We start from the raw sequence: 12,793 nt of genomic DNA on the forward strand, positions 1-12,793 counted from the left end.
TGTGTCTTTTCATCATCCTGTTACTGTGAGCTGTTTACATTGTAAACACAAATTGAATATATTTTCAATTAATCTACTTGTAGTGTACAGTAAAGTAATAGAAATGGAAAAAATACACCCACTGAATTGTTTCAAAAAGAGCTGCTCCCTCTGTAGTAGTGAAATTGCAGCTCTGCTGATGTTGTTGTGTGTTTCTCCTATTATCTTGAGTATTTGTTCTGGACCATTTAATCTGCTCTGAACGACAACTACGAAACTATCAAATTTAGAGCACACATTCATATAAGGCATGGTTAATGTTATGACTTTCTCTATTCTGATGTAGTACTTGTCCTTTTTAGTCACCACGTAGACAGTGATCAGTTTGCCTAATGTACTTTTTGCAATATAGCGGAACCTGTACTCGATTTCACACTTAGTAGGCAACTCTGTGGAAGCTACACAAGTTGTGCAGCTAGCAAGTCTCACTCATGTTTCATGGTGCAGTTATTTTGTACTTGCAACACTTTCTGCAGATTAACTCTTTCACATATTACATGTATCACTTGTGGACACAAAACTGCCACAAATCATGCATTAATGACTGACAGAAGTGTCGCAATGTTCATTATGAAGTAAGAGACATTTCGCTCCATAACGAATTAGCATTTGGTGCTTTTTATTGAAATGATCAAAGTACTTATATACTTTTGTTCAGTAGTTGTATTGCTTGCTCTTTTTTGAGAAGCTGGCAAGATGGTCAGGAGTCTGAAGAAAATCCTCAACAAAATTGACACGAAGCAAGACCATCCTGTAAATGCTTGGACAAAGGTACGCTTATTGTGTGCTACCAGCCGTTTTCTCTTCTTTTTTTTACTTTTTTTGGCAATATGATGTATTTGAACTGATGCCGTGAGCAAAGCAAGGTAAAATCAGTGTTTCCCAAATTGCTTGCCACTAGAATCACTTTAAATGGTGAAAGGTGTCTATGTGGACCACTTAAAGATATGCAGTTGATAATTTGCGATGTGCGACTATGACTAAAATTGATCTCTGGCTCGCATGGTGGCAGGTGGCGAGCCGTCGCAGGAAGGTTGCTGCGACTAAATGCACTTTAGCAGATATTAACAATGATTGTGTGTGATATTATGCTCACTAACGACCACTTGTATATCTGTGGCCAACCAACTGGCAACTACCAAGTCCGCTTGTGATCAACAATTTATCTCTTTCTCTCACTGTCTTTTTTTTTACTCGCACACACGCTGAAGTGTAATTCACTGCAAATTACTGTCAAACAAATGCCTTTTCAACGCAAACTGTGCGACGATGCTGCGAGACACTTGTTTTTCTTCTGCTGTCATATATGGCTAGTCTATTTGATAATAAATTCTTCACCTTTATGCTCTTTATGATCAAAAGTGAGCTTCTAAAGCGTCGCCTAATTTTCTTTGTCCAGGTTGACATTGGTGGCTGGACACTAATTGATAACAGTGTGCTGGACCAGCACAGCCGGGCCTGTGACAGTGGCAGTGGCCCTGGAAAATTTGCCAGGGCCCTTTTGCGCCACGTGTTCACTGGCGCGGAGCGCCGCGGCAAGTCGCTCTTGGGGGGCACGGGCTGTCAAAGGAGCGAGGCAGTTCAAAAGGAGGCCCTTAACACCGTACGTGTGGAGGCTGTGATAGGTGTGCACATTATTGTATTACAATCATTTAGTATTAATATTTAACTAAGAACATACATATGAAAGGATGTTGCCAAAGCATACAAAGACTATAGTGCTTATACTAACCGTACCGTTAACAACTACCAGCGCACAAGCTATCAAGGTCAAAGTTTGCACGTGCAAGGTGGTCTTCGCAATTCACCATGGAAGTGCAGGATACGTCATTCGACAGCTCCTGCGCACCTGCACGCCCAACAAGCAGCGCCGCACCACAGCACCTGTATAAAGGGTACTGTGGAATTTATGCATGAAGTGCCTTAAGAAGTAACACTGTAGTAACACTGTAGCATCCCTCGGCACTACGGCTTCATTGGGCACGGCAGCGCAATTGCGATTGTGGCATCTAACCCTTTCGTCTTCGTCGTGCAGGTGAGACGATATGGTTTATGCTTTTGGTTAAACGACCCGATTTTAATAGAGCTGCCGTGCCCACAGACTCGCCTTTTCGTTGATTCGATCGGTTGTATATTGATCTACATTGACATCACATTGTATTTGAGAGAACTGCTATTGTTGTGCGGTGATGTAGAATCTAACCCGGGACCTGACATAAACTAGATCGCCAAACAACTTAAGGACGTAGACGCTTATATTGAAGATATTAAAGACGGACGCCTCGTTCAAATGAATCAATTGTTAGACGTGTTAACAGCAATCGAGGCAAATGTGTCATTCTTTGAAAGTGAGACAGCAGATATGAAGGTGCGCTTGCAAAGGCTTGAAGAGAGACCTGAAGACCTGGAAAATCGGAGCAGACGAGCAAACCTATTAGTATATGGCCTCCCGGAAACAGACGGAGAAAGCAGTGAAAGCCTAGAAGCGGATGTGAACGACACCATATTTAAGAACACTCTTGGTCTGGAACCCGTTGGTATTGAGCGCATCCACCGTTTAGGTAGACATTCAAGAAATAAAACCAGACCGGTCATATTCAGGCTTCTCAAAACTAGACAGAAGACTCAGATATTACGAAAAGGCCACAAGCTCAAAGGTTCCAAGTTGTCTATTGGAGAGGATTTCTGGCGCAAAATGCGGGAGACTACAAAGAAACTCAGGGATAGTGCAAAACCCAATCGGGGAAAACACAAAAATGTATCCTTATCATATGATAAGCTCTTCATTAATGATTGTTTGTTTGTTTGGGATCCCGAAAAAATGAGAGGGTGTCACTACAAAAAACAACAAAATCGTCCATCAACCCGCAGTCAAAAAAACGAGAGACACTAACAAAGAAACTTGAGACCCTAACAGTGCTTCATATGAATGCGAGAAGCATAGTAAACGAAGTGGAACTCCTAGAAAGACTGTTACTAGAACACAATCCCGATATAGTGGCCATCACTGAAATCTGGCTATCCTCAGATATCTTTAGTCACGAGATTCCTCAACCAGGTTACTGTTATTCGCAAAGATAGGCTGTTTCGTGGTTGCGGCGTGGCCCTGCTTTTTAAGAATGATATTGCATTTGTTCCACTCCCTGAAGTCTCCAATGCGGAGGCTGTATTTTGTAAATCGTCTACAATGACAACGGTATATTTGCTGGTTGCGTCTATCGAAGCCCCACTAATGAATCCGACGGCGTGCTTGCCTTGCAGGAGCTTAGGCAGTGCCACGTTCGTATGAGCAGAGTGATCCTCATGGGGGACTTCACTTTACCAGACCTGAACTGGAGTGTCATGCACTACACTTCAGCCACATCCGCAACACTTACGGATCTAATGCTAAGTTTCAACCTTCACCAGGTAGTCGACCAGCCAACTCGCTCACAATTCTATACGAATAGCATACGTGATCTCATACTCATGCTCTCTAGAATATGCTTCTATCATATGGCATCCTCACCTGACAGGTCTGACTAACATGCTCGAAATGGTACAGAACAAAGCCGCGCGGTTTGTCACGTCATCCTACTCACGTTTCATAAGCGTTTCATCACTAAAAGCTGAACTTGATCTAGCTACGCTTGTCATGCGAAGGCGACATGCTCGACTATCGTTTTTTTACTCACTTTTCCACAGCAACACAACGTTCGCCCAATCGCACATTTTTCCAGCCCCTCATACTTCAACCCGTCTCGATCATGCGCACAAAGTATCACCCATTTTCGCCCACACGAAGAAGTACCAAAATTCGCCTTTAGTATTGTGCATAAACGAATGGAACTCCCTGCCGTCCAAAATAGCCGAGATATCAGATGCTTCAATGTTTCACTCTTCACTGCTGGGTTACTTACAAAATGGAAAACATTCCTAACCTGTATCTGCCTGTCTTTGTTTCATATGCGGAACTTGTACGCTATATTTATGCAGTCTTCTTTCCAATGTATTGATGATCAGTGGTTTAATGGCCATGTAACAAATCGCTGTGTACTCGTTATCAATGTATTTTGTAGATTATTTTTTTCCGTGCTATTCTGGACACCGTGGTTCAAATGAACATGCTCTTTCTTTTTCCTGTTTTGTATTAAGTATTGTTGTATTCTATTTATATTGTTTATACATTATATTTATGTACTCACCTGAAATCCCCCCTATGTAATGCCCACTAGGGCCTTTAGGGTATTGAAATAAATAAATAAATAAGTGATCATTTCCCACTTCACGCAATTGAGATGGCTATGGTCGGTGGTATATCGGACCACGACATACCTAAATGCAAGCTCTTGCTAGAAGGCAACATAACGAAGCTGAATCTGGAGCGTGCTGTGCTTGATTTTTGTAGAGCAGATCATGACAGTATTCTCGCTAACATGGCACACGAGTTTAATGTTTTCTCCAAGCAGCTTCAGATACGTGTTATGACGTCAACACTTCGTCGCTTCAATTTAAGTCAATCATGCTACACTGCACAACAAACTTCATCCCGATGAAACGTTGCAAACCACGAAAGAAAAACCCATGGATATCGCGCGAGGTCCTTCAAGCGAAGTAAAAAGACTTAGACATACTATTAAATGAAAATGACCGAATCAATATCTGCAAGACAAACTGACCTCCGCTCTCGCTGAATTGAGAGGAAAGTTAAAACATGCAAAGCATCACTATTCCAGGACAACATTCCCCGACTTCATTACCAACAATCCAGACAGGTTTTGGAGATACTTTCGCCCGTGTTCAGGTGGGTCACCTGAACGGTCTCTAGAAGATCAAACGACTCGAGCGAACACATTCAACAATATTTCCTTTTAAGTTCTCACTTCGAATAATGGCTGACTTCCCTACCTACCCTGTCCGCCTCAAACCATCTATTTATTAAACGTAACTAATGCCGCAGTTATTAATCTACTGCTTATTCTAGACATCAAAAAAGCTAATTTCCCAGATAATATCCCGAAGGACTTTTTAAAAGCGTCTACAGAATGGTGTAACTAATACCTTCTCATTATATACCGCAAGTCACTCGCGTCCGCACAAGTACCAGATGACTGGAAAAAGCGCATGTAATTCTTATACATAAATCTGGCGACATCAACGAACTTCTCACTGCAGGCCAATCTCACTTATCAGTACATCTTGCAAAATATCGCAACATATTATCTTCAAGCACATCACTATATTTCTCGAGCAAGAACACATAATAATACATAATAATAGAAGTGGCCTCTCAACGGTCACACAACTAAGCAAAGAGGTGCATGGCCTTGCGCTCAACCTAAACAACCGAAGCCAGACAGACATGATCCTCCTCGAGTTCAGTAAAGCATTTGATAGTGTAAGCCATGATAAATTAGTTGCGAAACTAGAGGTTACGATCTCGGATTGTCAGATTACTGCATGGATAAAAACTTCTTATCGCATCGAACACAGTATGTTATTGAAGACAGCTCCCCTTCCAGGTCTGTAGCTGTCACCTCCGGTGTTCCCCAAGGGTTAGTACGGGGTCAATTGCTATTTTTTATTTTTATTAACGACATTACTGCTAACATTGAATGTGACATTGAGCTCTTGGTTGATGATTGTATTATTTATAAAGAAATTGTCAGTTACGCAGATCGCTTACTATTAAACAAAGCATTCGACTTGGTGTCCAATTCGTGTAATTAGCACCACTAAATCTGTATGCATGTCCTTTAGAGCAAAAATAGCACTGGAAATTTTCTTACGCTCTCGGTGGCACCTGCCTGAATAAACTAAATAACCACAAATACCTAGGTTTGACACTCACTTCTGACCTTTCATGGAACTTACATATTGATAATATTACCCTACTAAAAATCTTATTTAAATTCAAGCAGGGTTATACAGGTTTAAACAGGCTTTAACAGGGACCTGTTTGGTAACGAACAGGTATGAACATGATTCGCTTCGACACAAACAGGTCTGAATGGGGTCCTGTTTGCCATGCAAACAGATTTAAACAGGGGCCCTGTTTGCAAATAAACTGGGCACTGGCACCAAAGAGGTCTAAACAGGGACCCGTTTGGCCTGCAAATAGGTTTAAAAAGGAACCTCCGACACGCGAACGGGTCTAAACAGGGGCCCCGTTTGGCAAGGAAACTGGCTCATACTGATCACACTGGCACTAAACAGCACTATACAAGGGCCCGTTTGGCACAACATCTGGTTCAAACTAGACCTTTGTAGCAGCCAGCCCTGGATGGTCATACCATGCAGTTTAATCCTTGAACAGGTTTAGGAACTTTTGGCTGTCCCGAGAATTTTAACCCCTGGTAATGGTATGCACGGGTACATGTTTAAGCTGTATAAAAATTACACGACCAATATATGGCCTTAATATGGCTTTCAATAAAGCTACATGCTAGCATGCACGCACACACATACACACAAAACGTTTTGCAAACAATGTCTTTATTAGCATGTGCACATGTTATATACATATCAACTAAGAATTGCACGACGAATAGCAATCAAATACAGTGGAAACTCGTTAAGTCATATCCAGTTGAGCTGTAGCTCCACATTGAAAATAGCCAAACTGAATCTCCGACAGTGCTGCCATTGAACTCGATGCATTTTGTGACTACATAAATGGTAATTTATCTCGTACCTGTCGCTTACCGTATAGCTCTTAGTTTCCTAGTGCGAAATTTTCAGGCTATATATGCAGATTCAACTGAAGCATTCTTCTCAAAAGCACAATGTAATGCTCCATGCCATCTGAAATGGGCAGGCGATGAATTAGGAGCTGCCACGTGCACCACTGCCTTCGATCAAACACGCCCACGGCTGGCTGCGTCTTTGCTCGGCGCAGCTTACAGTGCTCAATCTTGGAAGTTTAGCACAATTTAGCGTGCACGTGATCATTTTTTCGGTGTTATGTTTCATCGTGTTGGAAGCAAAACCCTCCTCAGTCATTTTATCTGTGCAATGCCTTTTTTTCTGCAGATATAGTCTGGTTTTTGTGCTGGCATAGTGAGTGCATTTGATTTGCGAATTAGTATCACTCGCACGATAGAATGTGGCACAAGGAAATCAGCATTAGCTCGGGAAAGAGACATGCCATGGACAACTGTTTGCAGCGTGCGGAACGCAAAAAAAAACTACAGAACAGTTACACGGCTGCCAAAGTCACGAGGTGTCATTTACGAGGTCCATGTATCGACGTCGAAAAGGCATTGGTGCTTCAGCTCAAAAAAATGAGTTTTCAAATCTTTTGTCAGCTGATACCTCCTGCTCAAAAAGGCAAAGATATTTGCCTTGCACCTCATGTACGAGGACTTCGTTTGCAGCAATGGGTATTTAAGACCTGCTACTGCATCAGGGCATGTCTGGAGAAGACGCAGTAGTAGACACACATGCTGCAGAGGATTGGGAGCACGGGCGACTTCGCCAGTTTTTGGCAAACTAGTTCACTGAGGACATATTTAATATGGACAGATCTGCCCGGTACCACAAGCTACTGCCAGAAAAGACTCTCGCATAAGGGAAAGTTGTGCAGGCGACAAGCATGCAAGACCGAATTTCTGTTACTTTTGTTGTGAACAGGGCAGGAAGGGACAAGCCACTTCTCTTGGTAAAAGCAGTCTGGTCAGCCTAGATGCTATAAAGGTGGGCGACTTCCATCAGCATGCTGTATCGCAGCCAGAAAGCACGTATAAGGACCAAGCTATTTGAAAAATAAGTGAGGCACTGCTGCACAACCTTTGATCCAGGGTGTAAAACTACAAGAAACTGCTGTGTAAAATCCTCCTTGTGATGGAGCACAGAAAATGCTACTCCATCGTCTTGCTTGGCGCCTTGCACTTGCTCAGTTACTTGCGGTAGCAAGTAGAACAGCCAACAGTGCAGCGCTGTTTCAGGCATGCCAAGTTGGACCCATGCGCGGGCATGCTGCCAACGTGGGACAGAGTGAGATCGAGGATGAGGCTTGCCACAGCCTCCTCTTGGAGGTTTTGAAGCAGCAGGGTGCAGCGAATTGCGTCTCCTTCTGTGCAATTCTGTCACTGATATCAACGTTGCAACATGTTTCGACTTAATTGACGATGACATTGTTGGTATTGTTGTACCGCAAGTACACCCCGAGCAAGGAACAAAGAGGCAGATGGAATGGTAGATGTGCGATGCCTGACAGTCGCGGAAGCTGCAAAAGCACGGGATGTAATGAGCCTTTTTCTGATGAAAAAGCTGTCTCACTGACACCAGTATTAAACAAACTTGAAGCTGCAGTTGTCTCTTCCAGGCCGCTAAAGTGTCAGAATTTTTCAGTGCACTTTAAAATAAAAACGTCTTCATATGCTTTTTTTAAACTGAGCAGTGCATCTCACCTTTCTAAATAAGTGGCTGCAAATTTCTTGTCCCCTGTAAAGCCATACTTCTAGTTTGTGCATACTTTTTCTTCGTCCCCTTCAGGTACAGTGTAAGGAGGTTCCACTGTATCAGCTTATATATAAGCTCCTACAAGTACAGGGTCATCCACTGTTAAAGGAAACACGCGAGACCCGCCGGGGTGGCTCAGTCAGGTAAGGCGTTGTGCTGCTGAGCACGAGATCGCGGGATCGAATCCCGCCCACGGCGGCCGCATTTCGATGGAGGCGAAATGCAAAAACGCCCGTGTGCTTGCGTTGTAGTGCACGTTAAAGAACCCCAAGTGGTCAAAATTAATCCGGAGCCCTCCACTACGGCGTGCCTCATAATCAGAACTGGTTTTGGCACGTAACACCGCAGAAAGAAGAAGCACGCGAGTGCTCGGCAACGCTTCACAGGGCGCCACTTGCGGCTGCCAGGAGAACTAATTGTGCAGGCGCATGCGAGCCAGAAGCAACGCGTCTGGTGTGGTCTGCTACTCTGCCAGCGTGTGCAAAGCCTCACCCGATACTGGCGTCGCAGCTTTTGCTTGCTTTGCGGTGCATGAATGCCAATTTTTCATACTGTTCTACGTAAAGCGCTAGGTGTTTTATGGAACGCAGCACTATTACTTGCTTCAAATAGTAAACAAGTTGTCCAAAAATAACAATCTTTAGTAGGACTGTGCTGCCAAGCATTGAAGCAATTCAATAGTTGACAGCACGCCATATGCATGACAACTGTGTCTATATGCTACTCATTTAAATTTAATACACTTGTGAAAAATATGCTGCTCAATATAACTTTTCGAGTGCGATGTGTTAAAAGAGAAAAATCAATGCAGTCGACGAACGTTTTTCTCATACTAGTCAGCGTCACATGTAGTGCACGCTAACATATCTATTTGTATTTGTTGTAGCCTGACGTTGTTAGCTTGGGGGGGGGGGGGCAATCTTTGTATCGTGACGTCACCTCACCTGGTTTTCTTTTCCCGAGCCGCGGCTATAAAAAGGCCAGGCTCGCACAATAAAACGTGATCTGCGTACTGTCGTTATGTTCCGGCCACCCTTGGTCACCGCTTGGAATAGCACGATATAGCAATGGCGACGAGGATGGGATCAGCCTTTTGAAGATTACGAAGACAACCGCTCATCGGCCGAAAAGTCGGGTCAAATGCCGCAGGTCGACGACGCGAACGATAAGTAGACTTCTTATGTCATCCACATTGAGTCTTACTTTGAGGCAAACGGCATCGAAGATTATGTAAAGAAGACAGCGCTTCACGTCTCGTCACCATGCACAAGAACCATCCATGCGCTAAGTGGTCGTTGTGCTCCGCCGAAGGTTAATCAGTTATCCTACCCGGAAACGGTGACGTTCTTGGAAGAATTTTTCGCACCGAAGCCGAACGAGACAGCGGAGAGCTTCAAGTTTTTCAGTCGTATTCAAAAGGAGGACGAATAAGCTCAAAGGTTCATTTTGGAACTTAGAAGCTTGGCCGACAGATGCAACTTTGGAGCGATGTTGGACCGAATGCTACGGCACAGAATAGTATGCGGTATTCGAAGTGTCGACACCCAAACGGGTACTGCTTGCTCGACCGAATTTGACCTTGCAGGAAGTGGAGAACATTGTAATCGCGTCTGTAGTGGAGGACAAGGCGTAAAGCTCATGAAGGCACCCGACGTAAAGATCGAGCCGGGACTGAATAAGCGGGAAAGGGGGCAGCGACCTAAGTCCTCGTGGAAACATAGCAAAACAGATGACAACCGTCGAAACCGTGCGACTGCTGCGGCAACCAGGAGCACTCTGAAGCAACCTGTACGTTCAAGAATACTAAATGTTTTCAGTGTGGAAGGAAGGGGCACCTAGCAGCCTTATGCCGCTCGAACAGCAAGCGGACGCAAAAGATGTTAGCCATTACAGGACATCCAAATTCGGAGGACGACCAAACACTGTCTTTGCAGTTGTCCTCTCTGACGCAAGACCCCGTCGTCAAGGACCAGATCGTCGTGCCAGTACGGCGCAAGTTCAACTGGGGTGGTGTGGACCTCGTCATGGAAGTAGACACTGGCTCACCAGTATTGTGTATTTTCCTGGGACGCCTATCAGAAGCATCTAGCTAGCTGACCACCGCTGGAGAAATCGTAATTGAAGCTGTCATGCTAATTGGGACCACTGCCAGTGGCCGGTAAACTGACCCTTCCTGTGTCATTCGGTGACAAGACCGTTACGGCACCAGTGACAGTGCTTCGTCAATCGAGCCCATGTTTATGCAGTCGGGATCCCATTCAAAACCTAAAAACTTCGGAGTTCCCGTCTTTTAATTTTCAAGCTCAGCAAGTCAAGAGGAAAATGGGAACTTAGAGGCCGTATTGATGGATTACAGCGATGTGTTTGCGCCGGAATTAGGCCTATTCAAGGTACTACGCGCGCACCTGTATGTGAAGGAAGGGGTGGTGCCGAAGTTCTTTAAAGCAAGACCGCTTCCATACGCCACGAAGGACAAGGTGGACGTCGCATTAGACGTACTATTGACATCCGGGCTGCTTTCTCCCGTTGCGTATTCTGAGTGGGCAACGCCCATCGTGCCGGTTGAGAAAGCAGACGGGTCAATCCGGATTTGTGGGGATTACAAGTTAACCGTCAACACAGCGTGCGAAACGGAACAATACCTACTTCCCGTGATAGACGACCTTTTCACTGCACTCAACGAAGGAGACGTTTACAGCACATTGGACCTGAGCGACGCATACAATCCGATACCACTGGACGAATAGTCCCAGAAGCTAACTGTAATCAACAACCATCGGGTGCTGTTTAGTTACAACCGCCTGCCGTTCGGAGTATCGTCAGCACCTGCTATTTTTCAGCGTACTATGGAAACCATCCTGACGGGAAACCCAGGAGTACAAGTGTACTTGGATGATGGGCTGGTCGCGGAAAAGAAGCTTGTACGAGGGAAGTGCTCTCAGAGCGGTACTTCAGTGGTTCCGCGAGTATGGCGTGAAGCTCCGAAAAAGCAAGTGTACCTTTCTGAGGCCCGAAGTTTCGAACCTGGGTCACAGGATCAGCAGCGAAGGACTGCAACCCCTGGAGGAGAAACTGGAAGCTGTAATGAAAGCTCCGAGCCTAAGAACATAAGTGGATTGCGTTCTTATATTGGTCTACCGAAACAGCAAGAGGCATTTGATAAGTCGAAGATCGCACTGCAGCAAGCAAACCTGCTAACGCATTTTGATCCCACCAAGCCATTATGCCTCGAGTGTGATGCGTCACCGCACGGCATAGGAGCGGTGTTCTCTCATCGGGTTGGAATCTACAAGCCAATTGGGTTCCGCTCGCGAAGGCTGTCTAAAGCGGAAGGAAATTACTCTCAACTCGAGCGGGAAGCGCTGGCGCTGGTGCTTGGTGTGAAGAAGTTTCGGGACCACCTGCTTGGGCGATCGTTTATACTGGTTACAGATCACAAGCCGTTGGTGTGGCCTGCGTCCGATGCCTCTCGTGGCGGCTGCCCGGATCCCGTGTTGGGCACTACTGCTGGGAGCTAACCGGTACAAGATCGAGTATAAGCCGGGTCCGGACAACCAAAACGCGGACGCCCCCATTCGACTTCCGTTGGAGACTCCGGAGGAATCCGTGGAAGAGAGGCCAGAGTACGTGCATTCGTTGCTACCATTTGACAACACGCACCTTTCGTCACGCCTGCTCCAGCAGATGACGTCAAAGGACGAACTACTTAAGAAGGTACGAGGTTTCATAGTTAACGGCTGGCCACGTGACCAGAAGGTGTCCGATCCGTGCTTGGAGCCGTATTTGTCCAGGAAGTTGGAGCTAACGGTGATTCATGGTCTTGTGCACTGGGGCCATCGTGTTGTGCCGGCTGCTGCTCGTGAACAGATGCTGGAACTCCTTCACGAGACACACCAGGGAGCCTCTGCAATGAAGGCGGTCGCTCGCACGAGGGTGTGGTGGCCCAAACTGTACAGTGACAACGAACAAATTGCGCGTAATTGTACCACGTATGTACGATCCACGCCTATGCCTCCAGCCAAGCCGCCTGCTAACTGGCCGTTGACACTGGAGATCTGGTCACGGGTGCATGTGGATTTTGCAGGGCCGCTGAATGGCGTGATGATTTTGGTGGCAGTGGATTCGCACACCAAGTGGATCGAGGCAGCCACCATGCCGCACGCCATGGCCGAAGTTAAGATCACAGCGCTGCGTGAGATTTTCAGCCTGTTAGGCATACCAAGGACGGTGGTAAGCGACAACGAAACGCAATTCACATCCGACGCATTTGCCAAGTTTTCGGTGACAAATACCGTCAAGCATTTGCGTACTG

General features: G+C 45.5%; 1 protein-coding gene across 2 annotated transcripts in view; it reads right to left on the reverse strand.

The window, feature by feature from the left end:
• LOC119437508 (uncharacterized) overlaps positions 1-12,793 on the reverse strand; it is a 444,678-nt gene that overhangs the window by 243,258 nt on the left and 188,627 nt on the right. The window lies entirely within an intron of this gene.

Source organism: Dermacentor silvarum, chromosome 1 (genome assembly GCF_013339745.2).
Source record: "Dermacentor silvarum isolate Dsil-2018 chromosome 1, BIME_Dsil_1.4, whole genome shotgun sequence".
Classification (NCBI taxonomy): Eukaryota; Metazoa; Arthropoda; class Arachnida; order Ixodida; family Ixodidae; genus Dermacentor; species Dermacentor silvarum.